The sequence below is a fragment of the Eumetopias jubatus genome, unplaced genomic scaffold (assembly GCF_037043125.1).
Source record: "Eumetopias jubatus isolate StellerSeaLion01/CBP00866 unplaced genomic scaffold, mEumJub1_p1.0 scaffold_4, whole genome shotgun sequence".
NCBI classification, from domain to species: domain Eukaryota; kingdom Metazoa; phylum Chordata; class Mammalia; order Carnivora; family Otariidae; genus Eumetopias; species Eumetopias jubatus.
In genome coordinates, this window is record NW_028274810.1 from 61,705,493 (window position 1) to 61,729,299 (window position 23,807).

At 37.5% G+C, this 23,807-nt stretch overlaps 1 protein-coding gene and 1 pseudogene across 1 annotated transcript in view; one reads left to right on the forward strand and one right to left on the reverse strand.

Moving 5' to 3' along the window:
• The window catches only part of PRKAA2 (protein kinase AMP-activated catalytic subunit alpha 2), a 69,560-nt gene that overhangs the window by 44,804 nt on the left and 949 nt on the right, over positions 1 to 23,807 (reverse strand). The gene's annotated exons all lie outside the window — the stretch shown is intronic.
• Positions 10,354 to 10,659, forward strand: LOC114212117 (acylphosphatase-1 pseudogene; annotated as a pseudogene).

Genomic DNA, 23,807 nt, shown 5'->3' on the forward strand with positions numbered 1-23,807 from the left:
TACAAAATACTCTCTAAAGTTATGGAATTTTATGGGAAAAAATCCATACTTACACTGTCTATGCTTTTTAGGATTTTACATTTGATAAGGTGAAGAGGTGTCAGGCAGAAGAATGAAACTGATTTATATTGTTCAAGAAGAACTGGGAATAACTGGGGGACGAGGTGGTTCAGTCAGTTAAGTGTCTGCCTTTGGCTCAGGTCATGATCTTGGGTCCTGGGATCGAGCCCCCCATCGGGCTCCCTGCTTAGTGGGGAGTTTACTTTTCCTTCTCCCTCTGCTGCTCCCCCTGCTTGTGCTCTCTCACTCGTGCTCTCTCTGAAAAATAAATTCTTAAAAAAAAAAAAAACAAAGTCTTTCAACAGTCAGCTGCTCTAGGAACCCTCTCCACATCTCCCTTTTTCACCACTCCAACCTATACTGAAAATTACCCCCCACAAAAAATTTCCCACTTAATATAATACCGTACCCTGAGTATAACTTTTTTTTAAAGTCATTTTACTGAGATTTAAAATTTGCCCCTCATATAGTACCATGAATTTTTGCAAACATATATGGTCATGTAACTGTCACTAAAATCAAATGGAGCTCACTTCCACCATCATATAAAAATTCCATCATACTCTTTTGTAGTTAGTCCCTTTCCTCCACCCCAACCCCTGCCAACTACTGATCTGTTTTCTGTTACTATAGTATTTTTCTGAATATTCTATAAAGGAAACCATATAGTATGTAGCCTTTCAACTCTGGCTTCTTTTGTGTTAATGCTTTTGAAATTCATCCACTTTTGTGGATTTTTTCTTTTTGCACATATCAGTTTATTCTATTTATTGTTTTAAAGATTGTATTTACTTGACAGAGAGAGACACAGCAAGAGAGGGAACACAAGCAGGGGGAGTGGGAGAGGGAGAAGCAGGCTTTCCCGCAGAGCAGGGAGCCCAATGCAGGGCTAGATCCCAGGACCCTGGGATCATGACCTGAGCTGAAGGCAGACGCTTAACGACTGAGCCACCCAGGCTCCCCAGTTTATTCTATTTTATTGCTGAGTAATGTTCCCTTGTATGTGTATCATACAATTTGTTTATCCATTCACCAGTTGATGGACATATGGGTAGTTTCCAGTTTTCAGAGATTATGAATAAGTCTGCTATTTGTGTTTGTGGTCAGGGTGCATAGGTGAGGCCAATGTGTCTTCATTTCTTTTGGGTAGATTTCTAGGTATTGGATTGCTGGGTTGTATGATTAAGTTTATATTTGAACTACCAAACTGTTTCCCAGCATATGTACCACTTTGTAGTCTCACCAGTGGTATATCTGAGCTCTAGTTCAGGGATGCCTGGGTGGCTCAGGTGGTTAAACGTCTGCCTTCGGCTCAGGTCACGATCCCAGAGTCCTGGGATCAAGTCCCACATTGGGCTCTTTGCCTCAGTGGGGAGCCTGCTTCTGTCTGCAGCTCCCCCTGCTTGTGCTCTTTCTCTCTCTCTCTCTGACAAATAAATAAAATCTTTGAAAAAAAAAAAAGAGTTCTATTTCATTCTTCCCAGCACTTGGTTTGTCAGCATTTTTTTTAGCCATTTCACTAGGTGTGTAGTGACATCTCCTAATTTGCATTTCCCTAATGATTCATGCTGTTGAGCATCTTTTCATGTGTTTATCAGACATCCATATCTCTTATTTAAAAAAGTGTTCGAATCTTTTGCCAATTTTTTAAAGTTTTAAGTTCCAGTTAGTTAACATACAGTGTAATATTAGTTTCAGGTGTACAGTATAGTGATTCAACACTTCCATACATCATCCAACACTCATCAGGACAAGTGCTCTCCTTAATCACCATCACCTGTTTAACCTATCCCCCGACCAACCTCCCCAGTGGTAACCATCAGTTTGTTCTCTATAGTTAAGAGTCTGTTTCTTGGTTTGCCTTTTTGGTTTTTTCCCCTTTGCTTGTTTGTTTTGTTTCTTAAATTCCACATATGAGTGAAATTAAATACTGAGTATACCTTTTTCACAGCCTGTGCAACACTAACATTTACTCAATTCTCAGTTCATCTCTCAATGGTAGATGGGAGGGGACTGGAGGTCAGGTCCCCCATAGTCTTCATCTATTGCAAGGGACAAAGCTAGTGGCAATAACTAGCAAGCCTGGAAAATGGGGCACAGAGAGGTTAAGGTTTTCCCACAGTTGTTCAGCTATGATGTGGTAAGGCCAGTATTCAAACCCAGCAGCATATACTGTCCAATACTCAAACAGAAGAAGCTCACCCATCTGTCAAGATTGCCATTTGATAGATTCCTGCATTAAGTTACAGGTTGAACTAGATCAAGGTTAATTCCCCTTCCAAATCTAAGATTTTTCTAATTATACCCCTAAGTATCATTCCACACTGAAGGGTTTAAGTCTTTTAAGCAACTCTAGTCTCCCGATGATTTTGGTTGCCATTTCCTGGATGTTTTCCAGCTCTACATTTTTCTGGATGCACAACATGTAGGACTTCATATAACTGTGTTATGTAGTTGTAAATACGTGACTGTTTTGTACAAAGATAAAATTAATTTTTCAAATTTCTAGTATTATTCCTAATAAAGTCTAGCATTTTTTACAAGCACAGGCCCTACAATTTCATCAAGTATAATGGGAAACACTCTTTTCCTATATATTCCATATTAATTCATAGTAACTACTTCTTCATTCAATTTTAATATATGATTATTACTATATCTAGTAAAACAAAGAAAAGGAACAATTACAAAACAAAGTATTATTTTAGGCCTGAATTATGATCTATTTCTCTGCTCGGCTCAAACAAAAGCAAAGGGTTGTCACAAATGTCCCTCTGCTGTAAAGGTCGTGAACATATTATATAATAATTTGAACTATGTCAGCAAAGACAAAGCTTCAGTCCACGAAAAATTTATTTTATATGCTTCACAGGCCCAATAGCTACATGTGATATTTCTTATTCCTATACAAAGTCCCTGACCTATGTACAAAATTTGTGGGTTTCTTTTTTGGCACTTGAAAAATATTACCTCATTGGAACATGGCATGTGTAGTGTTATGCTCCCACAAAATTATTAGCCTAAACAAATAAAATCAAGTCTATCACCATATTACTGAGTGTAGCTAAAGAAGTTTCCTATAATTTTCAGGGTGCATTTGGGATGACCGGACTTAAAATTTAGGCCACAAAAATGTACACTAAAATCCCTCAGGAGGGTCTCTAAGTGAAAGCACAGGAGAGGGGCGCCTGGGTGGCTGAGCTGGTTAAGCATCTGCCTTCGGCTCAGGTCATGATCCCAGGGTCCTAGGATTGAGTCCTACATCTGGCTCCCTGCTCCACGGGAAGCCTGCTTCTCCCTCTCCCACTCCCCCTGCTTGTGTTCCCTCTCTTGCTGTGTCTCTCTCTGTCAAATAAATAAAATCTAAAAAAAAAAAAAAAAGAAAGAAAGGAAGAAAGCACAGGAGAGACTACAAAAGAGATGGGCATCATTCTTCAACATGACTACAGGATTTTTTTTTTTAAGATATTATTTATTTGACAGAGAGAGAGAGACAGAGAGAGAGCAAAAGCAGATGGAGAGAGCAGCAGATGGAGAGGGAGAAGCAGGCTCTCTGCTGAGCGGGGTCCCTCATGCGGGGCTTGATCCCAGGACCCCGGGATCATGACCTGTGCCAAAGGCAGATGCTTAACTGCTGACCTATCCAGGTGCCCCATGACTACAGGATTTAATTGCAATCCAGGTCTTTCTCAGAAGCAAGCACAAACTTCAGATAGTAAGCTCCTGTGTGATATCTAGTGGGGGGTATTTGAGGATAGTTAATGGTTCTTTTCCACTAATCTGAGAACAACTAGCAGCTATATGTCTATATATATGCACACATGCTAAACATTTTTACATACATTACTTCATTTTAACCTTATAACAACCCATGAGGAAATTTTATAGGAAACTGAGGCTTACAGACATTAAAAATGACTAGTAATAAACAAAATCAGTATTTAAGGGGCACCTGGGTGCCTCAGTCAGTTATGCAGCTGCCTTTGGCTCAGGTCATGATCTCTGGGTACTGGGATCGAGCCCTGCGTCAAGCTCTTTGCTCAGCTGGGAGTCTGCTTATCCCTCTCCCTCTCCCCCCGCCCCCAACCTCTTGTGCTCTCTCTCTCTCTGTGTCTGAAATAAATAAAATCTTTTTTTTAAATCCATATTTAAATCCAAGTCTGTCTGATTCTAAAACCTAGTTCATAACGATTATATATTGATTACAGAGCACACTGTGTCCCATGATTACCCAGAAGATTTCACTCATGTCTAAAATAATACTATTATGTTAGAAGTATTATAGAATCTAAACACTATATGTAATAATGACTTGGGGTTGGGTGCAGTGGGACTCAGAATTCCAAGTCCAGATGCTAGGGACATAGTCTTCTAGTTACAGTGGGATTTTTTTTATCACCCTAGCTATAAGATTCCTTTCATGGCTCTAATGATCTTACTGTGAGACCTTGAAACTGGCCCTAGGTTTAAGGAGCAAGGGGGAAATTTGGGGATACATTATGAAATACTCAATAGCAAGAAAGATTAGTCTTCTGTATACCCTCCAGGTGCAGGTAAGGCAAGACGACTGAAATAAAAAGCAAAGGAAAGATTCAAGAACTTCTCATAATGGTGTTGGACAGAAGTTCTGGGAGACAGGTCAAATTATGGTACCACACAAAATGAAGGTTCCACTGATACTAGAAAGCTAGAACCTATCCTAGCATGTTCTCTGCACTTAGTTGGAAAATTGGAACGAGGAGGTATTTTGAATGACTAATAGTGGAGGCTTCATTTAGCTTCATAGATGCACACAGAGTATTTATGTAATACACAGTTAGGCATCTGCGTACCTTTCCAGTACCATCTTTCACCATTCCCTCACCTCAAGTGGTATACTTTGGTCATTCAGAACCATTCTGAATTCTCCATCAGGGCTGTGCTTTCTCTCATCTGCAAGGCTAATATATCTAGTCCATGACAAGCATTCAGTAAATTTCAGTAGAATTTTATTGAGCATAGTAAATGAATTCAGTTAAACATGTGAACCATTTGTGTCCCTAATCACCAATCTCCAATGTTTCACTTACCCAAGTTTCATTTGTCTTTCGAAGTTTACCTCAAGTACTATTCTAGTAAGCATTCCCTAAACACCATCCCCATTCCCCCCATCATTCCAACAATTCAACTATCTGGATTAAATGACCCTCCAATGTACAACCACAGCTCCTCTTCATGATGGCACTTAACATCAAGTGCTGTAATTACCTATTTGGTTGTTGTTATTGATCTCCCTCTTTAAACCAATCAGCTCCTTCATAGCGGGGTCTGTGTCTCATTTATCTTTGTATCCCCAGCATCTGGCACAGTGCCTGACATATAACTGACGTTCAGTAACTACTTTCTGTATGGATGGAATGCATGACTGACATTAATATTTGGTTGTTTGAACATATAATTTAGGTTTCATACACTACTCATATTGCAGCTTTAGAATTTGAGAAGGGAATTCAAACTGGGTGTGCTAATCTCTCATATCTGAGAAAAAACAACAAATATCTGTCAGAGAAAAAGTATTATCTATACATTTTAAGTCCCAAGGAATCCCTTGTGGTACTACATTCCAGGAGTTCCTAAATGTGGAAAAGTATTGATAGAAGAAATAACCATCAGCACCAGGACTGCAATCTACTTAAAGTCCAGTCATTTCAAAAGAAATTAAATGCCTTCCAGGAAAATAAATTTGGAAAAGAGGAGTTGTAGCTAGTCAATAAACACATGAAAAGGCGCTCAGTATTTTTAGTCACCAAGGAAATGTAAATTAAAACCACAATATCATACAATATCACAACATGCCCACCCAGCAACAATTAAAAAAAACAGATAATACCAAGCCCTGGTGAAAATACAGAGTAACTGGAACTTTTCTATTGATGGTGGGAATATAAATTACTGCAAACACCTGGGAAAAGTGTAAATTGGTGCAGAACACGCAGTAACTACTAAAACTGAACATGTATACTCTGACTCAGTGATCCACTCCTAAGTATATAACCAGCAGAAATGTATAGAGTTCTCAAGACCTTTGAGATCTTTATAAAAAGCTCTCTATTCTGCTTGTCCATGCACTTAGGCTTTCAGCAGCAAAGATCTAAGAAACGTAAGGAAAAGTACAGGGTGCTGAGGAAAGGAACCAGAGTGAATCTCCAAAAGCAGGGTGAAAGAAGCAGACAAGTTTGGGGCTCAGGAAGTAAAGCAATTTTGAGAAAGGTGGCTATGATATCAATAGGAAGAAAGGTATTTCTCAAAGGCATATGGTAATAATGAGTGCTTACAGCATACTGGGCACTTGGTATGTACGTGTGTACCTACATGTGTATTAAGTACTTTACATACATTTTTTTTTAAGATTTTATTCATTTGAGACACAGAGATACAGAGAGAGAGCGCGAGCATGAGCAGGGAGAGAGGGAGAGGGAGAAGCAGGCTCCCCTCTGAACAGGGAGCCTGATGTGGGGCTTGATCCCAGGACCCAGAGATCATGACCTTAGCAGAAGGCAGATGCTTAACCGACTGAACCACCCAGGCGCCCCACTTTATATACATTTTCTTATTTAAAAGCCATAAGGACTTTTGTGGGGAAAACTGAGATCACAGAACTTAAGAAACTTACCCAAATTCATATAAGAAATTAATGTTAGAATTGTGATTCAATATCTTGCTATCTCCAAAGCTATTCTCAGGGGGCAGAGTTTGCTCCTTTCTCATTTTTCAATTGTTCTGTTTTTTAAAGAGTTCTGTTGCCACTGGCAAAATGACTGGAAACAGCACTTCGACTAAAAAAAAAAAAAAAAAAAAAACACAACAAAATCCTTTTCTCAAAGACATACCATATGTTCCAAATAAAACTTGATTTTTTTAAACCAAAGGTTATACTCCAGAAAAAAGTTTCTTCTCAAATTCAAGGTCTCATAAAACTTTCATATTTAGAAAGGTTATTTCTAAATTATTTTGAATGACTATGTACAAAAGACACATTTGCCTAAACATGTATCAATCATTAGCTGAGAAAAAACACTTGACCAAATTAGTAAACAACAAAAAGGATATCTATCAAGGATATGATAATATGACAATTATTCCTGAACAGTGATTTCATACTTACAAATGTAGAATATCATCTTAAATAAGCCTTATAAGATCAAAGATTTTTTAAAAAGCAATATATTTTGTGTTTACAACACCGTGAAGTTTCTAAGTGTAACTCTACAAGACAAATGAAAAAACCGAAAGCTCTAATGTTATGTTAGTGGGTACCTGTTATAGTACTGTTCACAGATTCAAAATAACTTAAACAAAAATGCATAGGTACTCTAGAAAACTATAGTTGATGATTCAAAAAGTAGCCCTCGTGGGACACCCAGGTGGCTCAGTCTGCTAAGCGGCTGCCCTTGGCTCAGGTCATGATCCCAGGGTCCTGGAATCAAGTCCTGAATCGGGCTCCTTGCTCAGTGGGGAGCCTGCTTCTCCCTCTGCCTGCCACTCCCCCTGCTTGTGCTCTAACAAATAAAATCTTTAAAAGAAAAAAGTAGCCCTATTAATGACAAAAATCTGAAAAGTAGGAAAAAAAATTTCTAAAATATTTATATGATTTTGAATGTTACCTATACAGTAATATATCATGAATAGAAAAAAAGACATGTATAAGAACGTGTAAAGGAGCATTATTCATAATAACCAAAATGTAAGAACTACCCACAGGACCATCAATATCAGAATAGATAAAAAGGGGTGCCTTGGTGGCTCAGTGGGTTAAGCATATGACTCTTGATCTCAGCTCAGGTCGTGATCTCAGCATCATGAGTTCAAGCTCCGCAGTGAAAGAAAAAAAAAAAAAAGAATGGATAAATAATGGTATAGTCTTAATGTAATAATATACAGCAACAAGAACAAATTACAATTATATGCTGCAACTTGCAACAGACATAAGCTCAAGTGAAAGAAGCCAGGCACAAATAGAACTGTTTCTACAGGGGCTCCTGGGTGGCTCAGTCCTTTAAGCGTCTGCCTTCAGCTTAGGTCATGATCCCAAGGTCCTAGGATCAAGCCCCGCACTGGGCTCTCTGCTCAGGGAGGAGCCTGCTTCTCCCTCTCCCTCTGCTGCTCCCCCTGCTTGCACTTTCTCTCTGTCAAATAAATAAAATGTTAAAACAAAACAAAACTGTTTCTACAAAGTTTAAAAATAGGTGAAACTAATCGGATAGTAGTTACCCTTGGTGGGGGTGGAGGATGGAAACAGTAACTAAAATGGTGCCCAAATTTGTGGTTTGTGGGATGCTGGTCATTTTGTGTCTTTAGTGGTTGTGTTTGTTTAGTTTGTGAATATCCATTGAGGATTTAGGTAAAAAAACAAAAATGACTTAGAATGTATGTACCTCTTTGTACCGGTAGTAGAGCTTAATAAAAAAGTTAAGGAAGAATGTATGGATGACACTGTATCCAGAGTAGTTACCCTTAGTGGGGGTGGAGGATGGAAACAGTAACTAAAATGGGGCCCAAATTGGTGGTCTGTGGGATGCTGGTAATTTTGTGTCTTTAGTGGTTGTGTTTGTTTACTTTGTGACTATCCATTGAGGATTTAGGTAAAAAAAAAAAAAATCATTTAGAATGTATGTACCTCTTGTACGTGTAGTAGAGCTTGATAAAAAAGTTAAGGAAGAATGTATGGATGACACTGTATCCATACTTAGGCTATGACAGGTCCAAGAAGCACCACATGTGTCAGCAAGCAGGGCCCCGGCAGGCAACAGCCACCCCTACTCAACTGTACCAAGAGTTTTCCCTCTGGAGTCAGGAAAGACTTCTGAGGCACAGATGTTCTGACCTCTACCATCTCCAGACTTCTGCCAAAATAACACAAGGCTCCTTTCTTCTTCACCCATGGTGAAACAAAACACAGACTCATTGCTTTTCTCCAAATTTGCTTTCCCTGAAAGAGCTTTAAAGATCTCTAAGGATAGTTCTGAACAGGAAGCAAGAAGACTTTATTCCTTTTTATCTACCACTGATTAAACAAGTACTACTAAGTGCTTTATATGTCTTATTTAATTCCCAGAACTCTATAAAGTAAATATTATTACACCCAGTTTACAGATGAAGAAATTAGGGATTAGACAACAGTGAGTGGCAAGATGCTATACCTGCCTGCAGTGCCCAACCTCAAAATTCACACTATTTTACCTCCCACCTTCCCAACAACCAGCCTCTCTTGATTATAACATAACATGAGTGCTTACTGCGTGTTAATCCTTTTATCTCCAGCACTTGAGTTGAGAAATTAGGGCCCTAAAGGGATGAAACCTAACAGCGATAGGCTAAGGAGGGACAAAGGATGAGAAGAATCAAGTAAGAAAAATTGCTGTGTTCAGTCAAAATGCAGGCTGGAGTGGGGCTGTAGCCTTTGCTGTGGATCAGACAGACTAAAGGTATTCATCAAGAGCTGCCAAATGTCAAGAAAATAAAACACAGACTGAAACTGTCCCATAATACAGTATGTAACATGCACTCTATTTTTTTTAAATCTTTATTTTTTTAAAAGATTTTATTTATTTATTTGACAGAGACACAGCGAGAGGGAACACAAGCAGGGGGAGCGGGAGAGGGAGAAGCAGGGCCCCGTCAAGCAGGGAGCCCGATGTGGGGCTCGATCCCAGGACCCTGGGATCATGACCTGAGCCGAAGGCAGATGCTTAACGACTGAACCACCCAGGTGCCCCAACACTCTATTTTTATTGAGAGAACAAACCCATATCCTTCAAGATCTTTTTCTCCTAGTTGTTTTTACCCTGTTGGTCTGAGCATCCATTTGTTCATTCATTCACTTGACAAATATTTTCTGAGTACCTAATGTGTACTAGGGATTCCTCCAAATGCTGAAAAAACCCGTATAAATGGAACTTACATTCACGTGGAGAATATAAACAACATATAATGGTAATATAATGGAGAACGATGAAAATACAGTATGAGTGACAGGGTGGAGGTGGGAAAATGTGCTATTTTTAATACATCAGGAAAGCCTAAAGATGTGAATTTTTGGCAAAGACTTGTTCTTCAGCTAACCTGTTTGAGAACTGATTACATAATATGTTGTATTCAGCTTCATTTTTAAAACTCATGTTTATACTGGCTTTACACTGTAAAAACGTTAAAGTATTTTTCAGTAGAGCTTACTTAAAAAGCAAAGTAAATGAGGGCGTGCTGGTCACCAGTGTAGTCACAGGCGCCCGAGAGGAGAACGAGGAGGGTGTGGGCATGAACATGGCAGAAGGGGACACCCTGATATCAGTGGATTATGAAATTTTGGGGACGATCCAAGGGGTATTTTTCCGCAAGTACACTCAGGCTGAGGGTAAAAAGCTGGGATTGGTTGGCTGGGTCCAGAACACTGACCAGGGCACAGTGCAAGGACAATTGCAAGGTCCCATCTCCAAAGTGCATCATATGCAGGAATGGCTTGAGACATGAGGAAGTCCCAAATCACACGTCGACAGAGCAAACTTCAGGAATGAGAAAGTCATCGTAAAATTGGATTACTCAGATTTCCAGATTGTGAAATAATGACCTGAATTTAAATTTTCTAAGATAAACTCACTGGTTTTGTTTTTATTGTTAATATAGAACAGTCTGTGTTCAGTATTAGAATTGGTAAGTTATGTTAGTTATCAGATATTGAATATTACTGTATATTATATGTATGATAGAAAGATGACAAACTCTACACAATTCTAAATAAAAATACATTAGAACCTTCTGAAAAAAAAAAAAAGTAAATGACAGCATTCCAAAACAAAATGAGAACCAAACTACTTTTTATCTCTAGGACCTTTAGGTTTTCATTTCAGTGGTTACCCTAGAGATTACAACAAGCATCTCCGGCTTACCAGAAATCTAGTATAAATTAGTATCTTTATCATTTCCTAGACAATCAATGACTTCAGAACACTAGCTCTATGTTTCCTCTCCCACTCTTTCTGTTGTTGTATTTTATTCCTATATATATTTTATATCTCACAAGACATTATTTTGTATAGTCAGTATCTATATAGTTACCCACATGTTTGCCCTTTGTAATGCTCTTCATTTCCTCCTGCTTCCTTCTGGGGAAGCATCGTTTTCTTTCTGCCTGAAAGAATCCCCTTTGATGCTCCCTTTACTGTGGGTCTGCGGGTGACAAATTCTCTCAAATTATGCTTATCTGAAATATATTTTGCCTTTATTTTTGAAGGATATTTTTGTTGGGTACAAAATTATAGGCTGGTGGTTCATTTCTTTCACCTCTCTGAAGATACCATTCTACTGTTTCCTTGCTCTGTTGAGAAAATTGGTTTATTGTTCCTTTGAAGATGGCATCTCCTGGATACTTTTAAGATTTTCTCTTAACATCTTCTCTCATTTCTGCATAGACAGATGCAGTCCACTCCAGTATAGGAAAGCCTCAAGCAAAGGGAACCAGTTTTGAGCAGTTTTCAAATGATGAACCTAGGAATTATTTTCCTGTATTTATTCCGCTTGGGGTTCATAGAGCTCTGACTCTGTGGCTTGACATGCTTATCAGTTTTGGAAAACTTTCTGCTCTTACGTCTTCAAATGCTGCTTCTGCCCCATTCCCTCTCTCCTCCCTCTGGAACTGCATAATGTCCACTCTATATAATCATCAGTAGTCTTGGGTTCAAAATAACATTCATGTTCACAGAACACAATAGGTAGTGATCTAACACCAGTTTTACTTAGTTTTTTTAGAAAGATTTAGGACTAGAAACACAGCTTATCAGTATGGCCGAATCAAATACATCTTTTTCAGTTCTTAAAACATCTAATCCCTGCTTCCCTAACCCCACATCACACACACAGAGTAGGTTGTGGGGGATGACACTCACATGAATGGATACAATCTATTCCAGCATTTGTGTGTCTCAAACAGTAACCACATCAAATAACTGCCCATTCATGCAGCTTCTAAGCCTCCCACAGGGGGTGCACTGAGTTAGAAGAGACATCATAAAGGGAAGCTGGAATATCTTTTTCTGTACAAGTTTTATGCTGGTGGAACAATGAAGTAGTAATATAGTTCCTTGGAGAATTACATGTCCCTTCAGAGACCTCTCAGTCCAGATGTAATTCAATAATCACAGGTCGTTTTCAAAATAAATACTTGTATTACGGTAACAGAACTGAGAAATCACATTTATCTTGGTATATCATAAGAAAAACTATATCAAAAGAAGGTAAACCTGATGTCATCTTTCCACAGGAAAAAAAAAGTCCTAAGCCTACAAGGATCTTTTTACCTACACGTCCCAAAAATACATGTTAGACTTTTCACTGTTTTTCTATAGGTCTCTTACACATTCTATCATTTTGTCTCCCTATGCTTCAGTCAGGATATTTCTTCTGACCTATCTTCTAGTTCACCAATTCTTTCTTCATCTAATCTGCTGTTAAAGCATCCATGGAGTCCTAACTCAATTATTATATGTTCCAGTCACAGAATTCCCTTTATTTTCTTTAGAGATTCCAGATCTCTGATACAACTCTCCATCTTCAACATACTAATCACAGTTAAAGTGCATGTCTCGTAACTTTAACATGTGAATCACCCATGAGTCTGTTTCTATTATCTTGGCCTTGTCTCCGGGAATGTTCAACACTGTACATGAAAAAACTGTAGAAGCTCCAGCTGATTTGATTTTCCTCCAAAGAATAAAGATAGGAGGCAGATCATCTTAATAAGTGTGCAATTAAGCTGATTCTAAAAAGGATTTCGGTCCTCAGAGGGTTGCAACCATAAACCCACTGTTTACCAGCAGCTCTCATCCTTAGTAAGTTGTGAACTCCAACAGCTTTCTCCCCAAGACTCAAATTCTGCTTATCTTTTCTGCCTTTCAGCCATTGTTGTTTGGCTTCTTACTTGTACCATAATGACAAATTAGCAAATGGTTCAAACAGAAAAGCCAAACAAAATAACAGACTTACTCCAGTGCATTTTTCTTCTCACTGGAAGATACTGACCACCGAAGTCCTGGCTGACTTCAAATAGATTTTTGTATTTTCTACAGGTTTTATAATTTTTTTTAATTGTTCTTGACTATAAGGTTGATTTAATACAAGTTTGAAGTCATAGCAGGTGTGGAAATTAATCACATTAGAAAAACTATTTTGGCAATTATTGAATATTAAAGTTAAAAAACATTTTATAAATTATTTATGCCAACTTTCCATTCAAAATTGGAATTTTGTGGGGCACCAGGGTGGCTCAGTTGGTTAAGCATCTGCCTTCGGCTCAGGTCATGATCTCCAGGCCCGGGGATCAAGCCCCACATCAGGCTCCCTGCTCAGCAGAGAGTCTGCTTATCTTTCTCCCTCTGCCCTCCACCCCAGTCATGCTCACATGCACACACTCTTATTTTTTTTTAAAAATTGAAATTTTGTAGTAAGAATCTTGATAACCATCTAGAACCTGATATGTCAATGACAGAAATCTAACTGATTTGGAGTACGAGGTGTGCTTTTTTTTTTTTTTTTTTTTTAAGATTTATTTTTTTGAAAGACAGAGGGAGAGGGAGAGCACAGAGGGAGAGCGAGAGGGAAAGGCAGACTCCTCACTGAGCAGGAAGGCCAATGTGGGACTCGATCCCAGGACCCTGGGATCATGACCTGAGCTGAAGGCAGACACTAAACCAACTGAGCCACCCAGGCACCCCAGTTGTACCATTTTTTTTTTTTAAAGATTTTATTTATTTATTTGACAGAGAGAGACAGTGAGAGAGGTAACACAAGCAGGGGGAGTGCGAGAGGGAGAAGCAGGCTTCCCGCGGAGCAGCGAGCCCGATGCAGGGCTCGATCCCAGGACCCTGGGATCATGACCTGAGCCGAAGGCAGACGCTTAAGGACTGAGCCACCCAGGCGCCCCCAGCTGTACCATTCTTAAACAAGCTCCTTGATAGAAAGATCCTCATTATTCTGGACTATAATTTGCCTCCCTAAAATATCCACCCAGTGGTCACATTGTAGAAAGATCCTCATTATTCTGGACTATAATTTGCCTCCCTAAAATATCCACCCAATGGTCACATTGTATCCTTCAAAACATCACTGAATATGGTGCCTCTTTCTAGATGATGGTACTTTAGCTATTTAAAAACAGCTATCACACTTAAAATACATGTTCTAATTAATAGTATAAAAAATGTTTCCTTTACCCTATCTCATATGGCATTCTTTTGGGGCTCCCCTTATTGGTCATTCTCTGAATGAAATGTAATTGGCTAAGTTTAACAAATTGTAGCACCAAGAAATGAACTCAATATTCAAACTTTAGCTTAATCCAAAGTACAGCAGGAACTATGCTACCTCTAAAACTACCAATTAATACATGTTTCCATTCCAACAACAATTTTTACATTTAAAGCATTCAAAACATATAATTCCTGGGGCGCCTGGGTGGCTCAGTCATTAAGCGTCTGCCTTCGGCTCAGGTCATGGTCCCAGCGTCCTGGGATCGAGCCCCACATCAGGCTCCCTGCTCCGCGGGAAGCCTGCTTCTCCCTCTCCCACTCCCCCTGCTTGTGTTCCCTCTCTCGCTGTGTCTCTCTCTGTCAAGTAAATAAATAAAATCTTTAAAAAAAAAAACAAACATATAATTCCTAAGCTTGTGGTCAGTTAAAACTTCAGCATCTCAGGAACTACTATCAACTGTTCTACTTTTATGCACCTGTTTTCTATTTTTAACTTAAGTGCTAGATTTGACACTTGTCCCTATTAAATTTCACCTTCTTGGGTTTTGCCTAGCAATCCAAGAGTCAATATAAATTTAAATTCTGCTTCTGTAATTTGTCTATTAATCACCTCATCTAGCCTTGTACCAGCCCAAATAAGAAATATTACTAACCTTATTATTAGAGTCAATGTCCAAGATTTCCCTTTAGGATGACACCTAATTTCCTTGGGAATAGTTATTCAGCAGCAATAAGCCATATAGAGCACATTTCTTCATCTTATCCACAAAGCTACTGTAAGACATAAAGTCAAATTCTTGCTGAAATCAAGTTTACAGCATATAGTATACCTGTTATATTATCTAACTGTGAATTAGTAGAGCACTAAGTACATCCTGGTGTAAATCTGAGTAAAAGGTAGACTTATATATTTGGCTTCGAATTCAAATGTGAGACAAGACTCATTTAAGTAAATTCTTGATGATTACTTCCCACTTTATTTTAAATTAGTAAATCATCTGTAGTAGTGTCATTGCCACAAGTAAAAATATTTTGCTTTAAATCCAACATGACTAAACACAATAAATGTTAAATATATATGGTTTTTATTATTTCATTAAGTCTGGGAGAAGTGAATTATGGAATACTTTATAGTGCCAAGTCATACTCAAAAACATTTAAAAAGAAAATGAAATTAACTAATATTTATGGTATTTATCAAGCAAAGTAAGAATGTGGAAAAAATTTATGGTATATTTAAAATTTTTAATTCATGATTTTCAATTATGACAGCTATATAACTGCCTTGTAACTAATTTATACTTTAGGAGTTGAGTGATGTTAAATGAGAACACATGACTCATGTTTTTGATAATACATAAAATTACATGAATAATATGAAGAAAAAATTCTGAAAAGAGCATCTTAATAAGTCAACACATTGGCATGCAGAATGACACATGTTTCTTGCAAGATAGGATAATCTCTTTAACCATATAAAAGGTTGTTTAAAAAAAATCTAAGGGCAGAGCGCCTGGGTGGCTCAGTTGGTTAAGCGACTGCCTTCGGCTCAGGTCATGATCCTCGAGTCCTGGGATCGAGTCCCACATCGGGCTCCCTGCTCAGCAGGGAGTCTGCTTCTCCCTCTGATCTTCTTCCCTCTTGTGCTCTCTCTCATTCTCTCTCTCTCAAATAAATAAAGTATTTAAAAAAAATAAAAAAATCTAAGGGCAGAATTAAAAGGATTATTACCACTTTAAAAACAAAGGCACCGTCTAAAGAAATATGGTAAAATTTATCAGAGGCAAGGCAAACATGTTTAAACATAAGGCAGCACTTAAGCAAGAATACTGTTCCCTTAAAGGGGTGAAAAAGTTTCTATTATTAGCAGAGATAAGAGCTGCCTGAAATTCTTTCCTTAATACACTATACTAAAAATAAAATGGTTCACTACATTTCAAAATAAACACATTGCTTTATATATGCATTTCAGTCATTTGATAAATAAAAATCCATAAAAATCAACCTGATTCAAGGTGCTCTTATATTTGTGTCTAATACGTACCAGGTAGATTTGCTCTATTTATAACATATTCACTATTTTAGGAGTCTTGTGCCACCCACTTACTCATTATGTCTTAGAGGATTTGAGATTAGATCTTCCGCTAGGTCAAATTAAATTATCAGCTTGACTTAAAAAAATTAACTACTTTCTCTACAAAATATTTTCCCTGTCATCAAGGAAACTACAGGAATCTCCGAAGACTAAATGGGGCAGTGTCACCATTACAAATACTACCAAATGCTTTAAGGAAAACTAACATGGATGACAAGATAAATGAGTATTTTGGCATGTTTTTACAAAAACAAAAAACAAAAAACAAAAAAACCCTAGATAAAGCAGTGCTGTGTCAGCATGGGAAATGGATCAAAGTCCAAAGAACTAAGGTAATTGAGGTATATGGTCAACTTCAAAAATCCCATAAATAAAAGCTGCCAGCTGCTGTTCATATTCTCTTCCTTCTCCTAACTTTTGCCTCTTTCTTTCAAGAGCTCTGTGATCGCTGCCACGGGATCTGGAAAATAAATTACACGTTCACACATATGCATTGGGAGTGGTGTCTAGGAGAGGGTGACAGTAAGCAATATTTAGAGACTGAGTTTTCTGAACATATCAGAATGAAATATAAAAGGAGACCTGAGAAAAACAAAAAACAGAAGATGGTAAACTCTTGGGGCGCCTGGGTGGCTCAGTCCTTAAGCGTCTGCCTTTGGCTCAGGTCATGATCCCAGGGTCCTGGGATAGAGCCCTGCATCGGGCTCCCTGCTCCGCGGGAAGCCTGCTTCTCCCTCTCCCTCTGCTGCAGCCCCTGCTTGTGTTCCCTCTCTCGCTGTGTCTCTCTCTGCCAAATAAATAAATAAAATCTTAAAGAAGAAGAAGAAGAAGATAGTAAACTCTTCCTCCCCCCTCATTAAATAAATTTTGGTCTCAGAACTAGATCACAGGTTATTCTCAGAATTCAGCAATTGAGAGTTAAAGTACATAACAGGACCTAATTACATAAGATTACATAAGAGTTAAATACTTATGAGTACTAACTACATTTTTTTCATATTTTTCTCACAACAGTGTAAGAGAACAAGTGTTATTATTTCCTTTTTTATAGATCAAGTCTTTGATTTAAGGCCACACAGCTGGCTTACAGCACAGCAAAAGTTCCACACCAGGTCTTCCAAATCCAGTGTTCTTTGTACTATATACCATGATGTCCCTGTGGACTTACCCTGAACCTATCCCCCATTTATAACATTGTTTCTTATGGGAAAATATCTTTTCAGAGTCAGTGAACTGATTACACAAAATTAACAAAATCCATTCAGAAATTAAGGACCAAGTTACCTATATCAAAATCACATAAATGATATTTAAGTCAGCAAAAAAAAAGGCTGAATTAAGAGACTTTTGATTTGTGATTAGATTTTCTGTAAGTCAGATTAAATTACCAGCTTGACTTTAAAAAATTAACTACTTTCTCTACAAAATGCTTTCCCTGTCATCAAGGAAACCATAGGAATCTTGGAAGACTAAATGGGGCAGTCTCACCATTACAAATACTACAAAATACTTTAAGGAAAAGTAACATGGATGACAAGATAAGTGAATATTTACCTAATTTTTGAGAGAATCAGTATTGATTTTGATTCAACACTAACCTTCTAGTATGTGAGAAGAAATATAACTTTATTATTTGGAACTACTGTTTACCACTCGTTTAGAACTTGCATAATTTTAAAAGTAAAATCAATTCAGCTAGTAACTTAAATGAGCATTCACTGTTATTTCCTTTTCATTCTTATTTTATTCATTTTTCACATTTGTGGGGGGGAATTACATGACTTATTCAAGAAGGACTACTGGATTTTAATAAAAAGCTAATAATTAAGTCTCACATAACAAAAATAAGTTAGTCATTTAGAACTTTCTTCAATGCACGCATCCAAAGTACACTGGCAGATTATTACAGCTCTGTCTCAATGTCTCTGTCAGAACTGAAGGCATTTCTAAACACAGCGAACAGTTAACACTCCACGCGTTACAGAACTGACTCACAAGAGCCATGCACCTAGTCATCTCCACGATACTGCCACTTATCTGTACGGCAATTTATCATTCTTCAAGCCATTTTATGTACTTCGACTAATTTAATCCTCATAAAAATTCTAGAAGGTAGGTAGACCAAGTGTTGTTATTGCCGTTTTACAAAGGAGGAAACAGAGGCTCAGAGAAGCTTAATAGTTTTCCCAAAGCCATATAACTCGTAGTGGAATGGAATTAAAATCCAGGGCTAATGCCTTCCTACACCATATGTTCCTTCTTGGACATCAAATCATTTTTGTAAATTCTCTTTACTCTGGTTACTAAAGGTTACTGGTATTCTTTAGTCAGGGTTACTTTCATAGTAAGAAAAAAAAAGAATTACCTGGTATTTCCAAGAAATTTGGGTTAATATTGTTAGAATTCAGCACATTCATCCATATAAGAAAATAAATTGAGGCATAAAAGTCAGGAATATGAAAATATAAATTTTAATCACATGTGTATATGATGGATTTTCCGGGGGGGGGGGGGGACTTATTCTATCTCAATGTGAACTAAAAAAAGACATTTAAATATTTTTTTCAATTATTGCTAAATATCTACAGACATGTAAGATTGCAGTCTTATAGATTTGAAACTCAAGATAATGCCCTATGCCTTTTGACTTTACATTGCATACAGCACAGATTCTGGAGTCAGAAAATCCTGGTTATGATTGCCAATTCTGCCACTTAGTACTGTGACCTTGGGCGAGTCACTTAAGGTATAGATTCTCAATTTCTTCATTTGTAAAATGGAGATAATACCAAACTCAGGGTTACTCTGGGGAATACATAAAATTAAGTGCATCACATAGTATTTAAAATACAAAAACTGAGTCAAGTTGTAGCTTTTGTCATTAAAGTGTTACAAATGTGTTTCCCCTTTCTTTTCTCCATTACATGGACATTTCAGCTCTGATCTTCAGTTACTCAAATTGCCATGAGTCTAGAAGGAACAATTTAAAAATATCCATTTAGGGGAATTATCTTTTTAAAAAATCAGTTTAATGATAAAGTTGTAAAGGACCTGATACATTACATGTTCCAGTGCTCTCCTTTAGGAGAAAAAAAAAAAAAGGCCCAGAGAGGTTAAAGGTTTTATTCAGGACCGTGACACTACATGGAAGTCAAAAAACAATCAGAGCAAGGGCCCAATATGCCACAGGTACAACATTCAGGTCCACCAACTAACCAGGTAGTTGTCCAAAATTCAATTTATCATTTGGAACTTGGTATTTCAAAGAAGGTTAACACTCCTTGTTTAAAAAAAAAAAATGTAATAAAAAGTCCATCTGTTTATCTTTCCTGTTATCTCAAAAATAAGTGAGGAATTAGTAATATACTTAATTTCTTGAAAGCCAATTCTGTGGGTCATCCAAGTAACTATTTGAAAAACAGAGAAGGTAATTCCTTGGTGAGACTCTGCTGGCTAGAAAGAGGCTAGTGTGATTACAAAGTATCCCTTGGTGTACAATTCTGATGAATAAATATTTCATAAAGCAAATCTATCAGTACTCACCTTGAAAAAGTAGGCTTCTTTTTAAATAAGTAATTAGCAGTATATTATGTATATTTTTCTTGAACCAGTCTTTGTATAACACAAGCAACAAATCTATTCTTCTATCATTTCTATCACCTTTACTATTTAGGTAAGAATTGAACAAGTCTCATTACAAGAGCTCTTAAACAGCAGCTCTACCCCACCCTGAAAAGAGTATGAACTAAATCAACGTACAGAAAAAATTTAAGTAGAGAAAAAACATTTACTTTTAAATTCTGTCAGCCCCCATAATTTGTTTTGATAGCACTCCACTGGTAATCTAGCAAAACAACAGAATGAAGAAAATCAGTTTAGAACATTTAAAATAAGCCTTTCATTATTTAACAGCAAATAGAGGATTTCTACATACTTTTTTAAAAATAACGAGGGGTGCCTGGGTGGCTCAGTCGGTTAAGCATCTGCCTCTGGCTCAGGTCATGATCCTGGGGTCCTGGGATGAAGCCCTGGCATCCAGCTCTTTGCTCAGTGGGGAGCCTGCTTCCCCCACTCCCTCTGCTACTATCCCCAGTTTGTTCTGTGTGTGGGTGTCAAATAAAATCTTTAAAAATAAAAATAAAAATACCTTGAAATGAGTGCAATCAAATGAAAATTATGCCACTCTGAATTTTCACTTATTGTACCTAACTTCAGTCTATAAATTGGTACATCAACAAGGGCAGTTAAATTTTTCAAAATCTACAACTAGCCTAACAGTTAAGAGAAAAGGCAAAAAATGCTATTCATTCCTCCATCTCCATGTTTTTAGAGCCATATAAAACTAAATCATGGGGGCGCCTGAGTGGCTCAGTTGTTAAGCATCTGCCTTCCACTCAGGTCATGATCCCAGGGTCCTGGGATCCAGCCCCACATCAGCCTCCCTGCTCAGTGGGAAGCCTGCTTCTCCCTCTCCCACTCCCTCTGCTTGTGTTCCCTCTCTCGCTGTGTCTCTCTCTGTCAAATAAATAAAGTCTTTAAAAAAAAAAAAAAACACTAAATCATCTATGGGATGCCTGGGTGGCTCAGTTGGTTAAGTGTCTGCCTTCGGCTCAGGTCATGATCCCAGGGATAGAGTCCCACACATTAGGCTCCTTGCTCAGAGGGGAGCATGCTTTCTCCCTCTGTTGCTGCTCCCCCCAACCCCCGGGCTTGTGTCTCTCTGACAAATAAATAAAATCTTAAGATACATATGTATATATATATAACTAAATCATCTATTAAGTTTTTTAGTAAAAATTAACTTTACAAAGTCTAAATTATGTAACAGTTAAAAGTGCATGTGTTTTCAACATATACATTTCAACTGTGCTGGGACAATTGGATATTCATTTAAAAAGCTGATCTTAAAACCTCATCTTATACCATACTCAAAAATTAACTCAAAATGGGTCATATACTTAAATGTAAGGGCTAAAACAATAAAATTTAGAAGATATTTAGAAGACAACATGAGAGAAAATCCTTGAAATCTAAAGCAAAGATTTCGGGGCTATAACACCAAAAGCAAGGTCCATAAAAAGAAAAAAAAGGTCAATAAATTGGACCTCATGAAAATTCATAACTTTTAGACTTCAAAAGACACATGAAGAAAATGAAAAAGACTGGGAGAAAATATTTACAAACTTCATCTAATAAGGGACTCAAATCCAGAATTTACAAAGAATTCTTATAATTCAGTTCATGAAATAAGCAAAAGATATGAACAGACATCTCACCCAATAAGATATATGAATGACTAATAAGTACCTAAAGATGTTCAATATCATTACTCATTAAAGAAATGCAAATTAAAGCCACAATGGGACATCATTTCACACCATTAGAATGCCTTTAAAACAGCCTACAACAAATGCTGGTGAGGATGCGGAGAAAGGGAGAACCCTCATCCACTGTTGGTAGGATTGCAAAATGGTACAACCACTTTTGAAAATAGTTTGCAGTTTCTCAAAAAGCTAAACATGAAACTACGATAGGACCAAGCAATTCTTCTCCTCAGTGCCTAACCAAGATACATGAAAACATGTGCCCAAAGTCTTGCATGCAAATACTTGTAGCAGCATTATTTTTAACAGTCCCAAACCAAAAACAACTTGTGAATGTATAGACGAAGGTGGCATATCCACGCAATGGAATATTATTAGCAATAAAAAGGAATAAACTATTGACACATGCTATCTCATCCATAAACCTAAAAACATTGTTAAAGGAAATATGAAAGACTCCATATTGAATGATCCCATTTATCAGAAGTATCCAGAGAAAACAAGTTTATACACACAGAAAACAGATTCAGGGTTTCCTGAAGTTGGTGGTGGGAACAAAGATGAACTGTAAATGAGCATGAAGGACCTTACTGTGGCGATAAATTTTTTTTTAAATTGATGTTGGTTGCACCTATGATGACGGTTGCATCATTCAGTAAAGTTACAAAAAAAAAAAATCACTGTATTGTACACTTGGAATGGGTGAATGATATGTACAATATACCACAAAAAAGGCGTATTTTTACTTTTAAAAATACATGTACTTTTATTTCTTGTCCCCTGAAGAATTAAATAACTGAACTGCAGCAACTTCCATCATTTTTATTGAACAATGGTACTAACTCTAATCCTGGATAGGAAATCACAGCATAACATGAGAGAGGCTCTAACGTAGTGTTAAAAACACGCCTCTGATTGGATGCCCATTAGACTGGGTCCTCCAGTAAAAGGATTTCTCATAAACCAACGTACCTTCCATTGGTTTATATTTAAGAAGCCAGTGGCTGGAAGCAGCACAAGAATATATACAAAAAGAGATTTAGGTTGTCCTTGACAATGGGCCAACTGATCTGATGGGTGTTTTAGTCTACATTCAGAGTACAGAAGAATTAAAAAAGACAAACATTTTAACACAGTTTGAAAGGATGTAGGGTAAGTTATGTAATTTTGAGAGTGTACATACCCAGATGGCAAAGGCACAGTTTGCCTGAGTAACTGAATAATATCGTAACACAGCAGTCCTCAGTAATGATATTTAATGACAGGTAACCTTTCAGGCATTAACCTAATGCCTGGATCTTCCTATATTCATTCTAAATATATTCTCTTAGCTATCCACTCTACTTATAAAGTCTTTCATAAATACCCCAGGACTTTATGGCCCACATAGGACTTCAAAGATTTTTATAAACTTTTCAGGTCTTTACACAAATACCACCTTGCCTGTGAGACCTTGCCGGATCACCTTATTGAAAACTGTTAACCTCACAAAACTCATTCTCCCTTCCCTGATTCATTTTTCTCAGTAGCACTAAACATACTACGTATTTTACATATATATTCTGATTATTTTTTGTGTTCCCCTACTGGAATATACGCTCCACAGGAGAGATTTGAATGTGGTTTATGCTCCTTATTGTATCCCCGTTGCCGAGAACAGTGTCTAGCACAGTGCAGGTGCTCAGTAAGGGTTTTCCGAAGAGAAGAGCTTCAGATACGTGGAAGTAAATAGGAGCTGATCTTTGCCACAGGAATGAATGAGTTCCTTCTACCTATTTAACACCCATGACTTGAGGTTAAAATACGTATTTTACAAGGAAATAGAGGCCTAAGATACATTCTCCAGACTGCCTACCCAACATTTTTACAGCAAAACGAGAAAAGCTAACGTTTGACTTACAATTCTGAATTTATAACAATCAACCGTAAAATATTAATAAGCTGGCTCTAGTTCAGGAGAGAGGGCAGATTAATTAAATCCCATGTGACTGTTATTAACCGCAAAAGGAGGAAAGTTCAATACTTAACTAGTAACAAGTTAAAACTATTTCA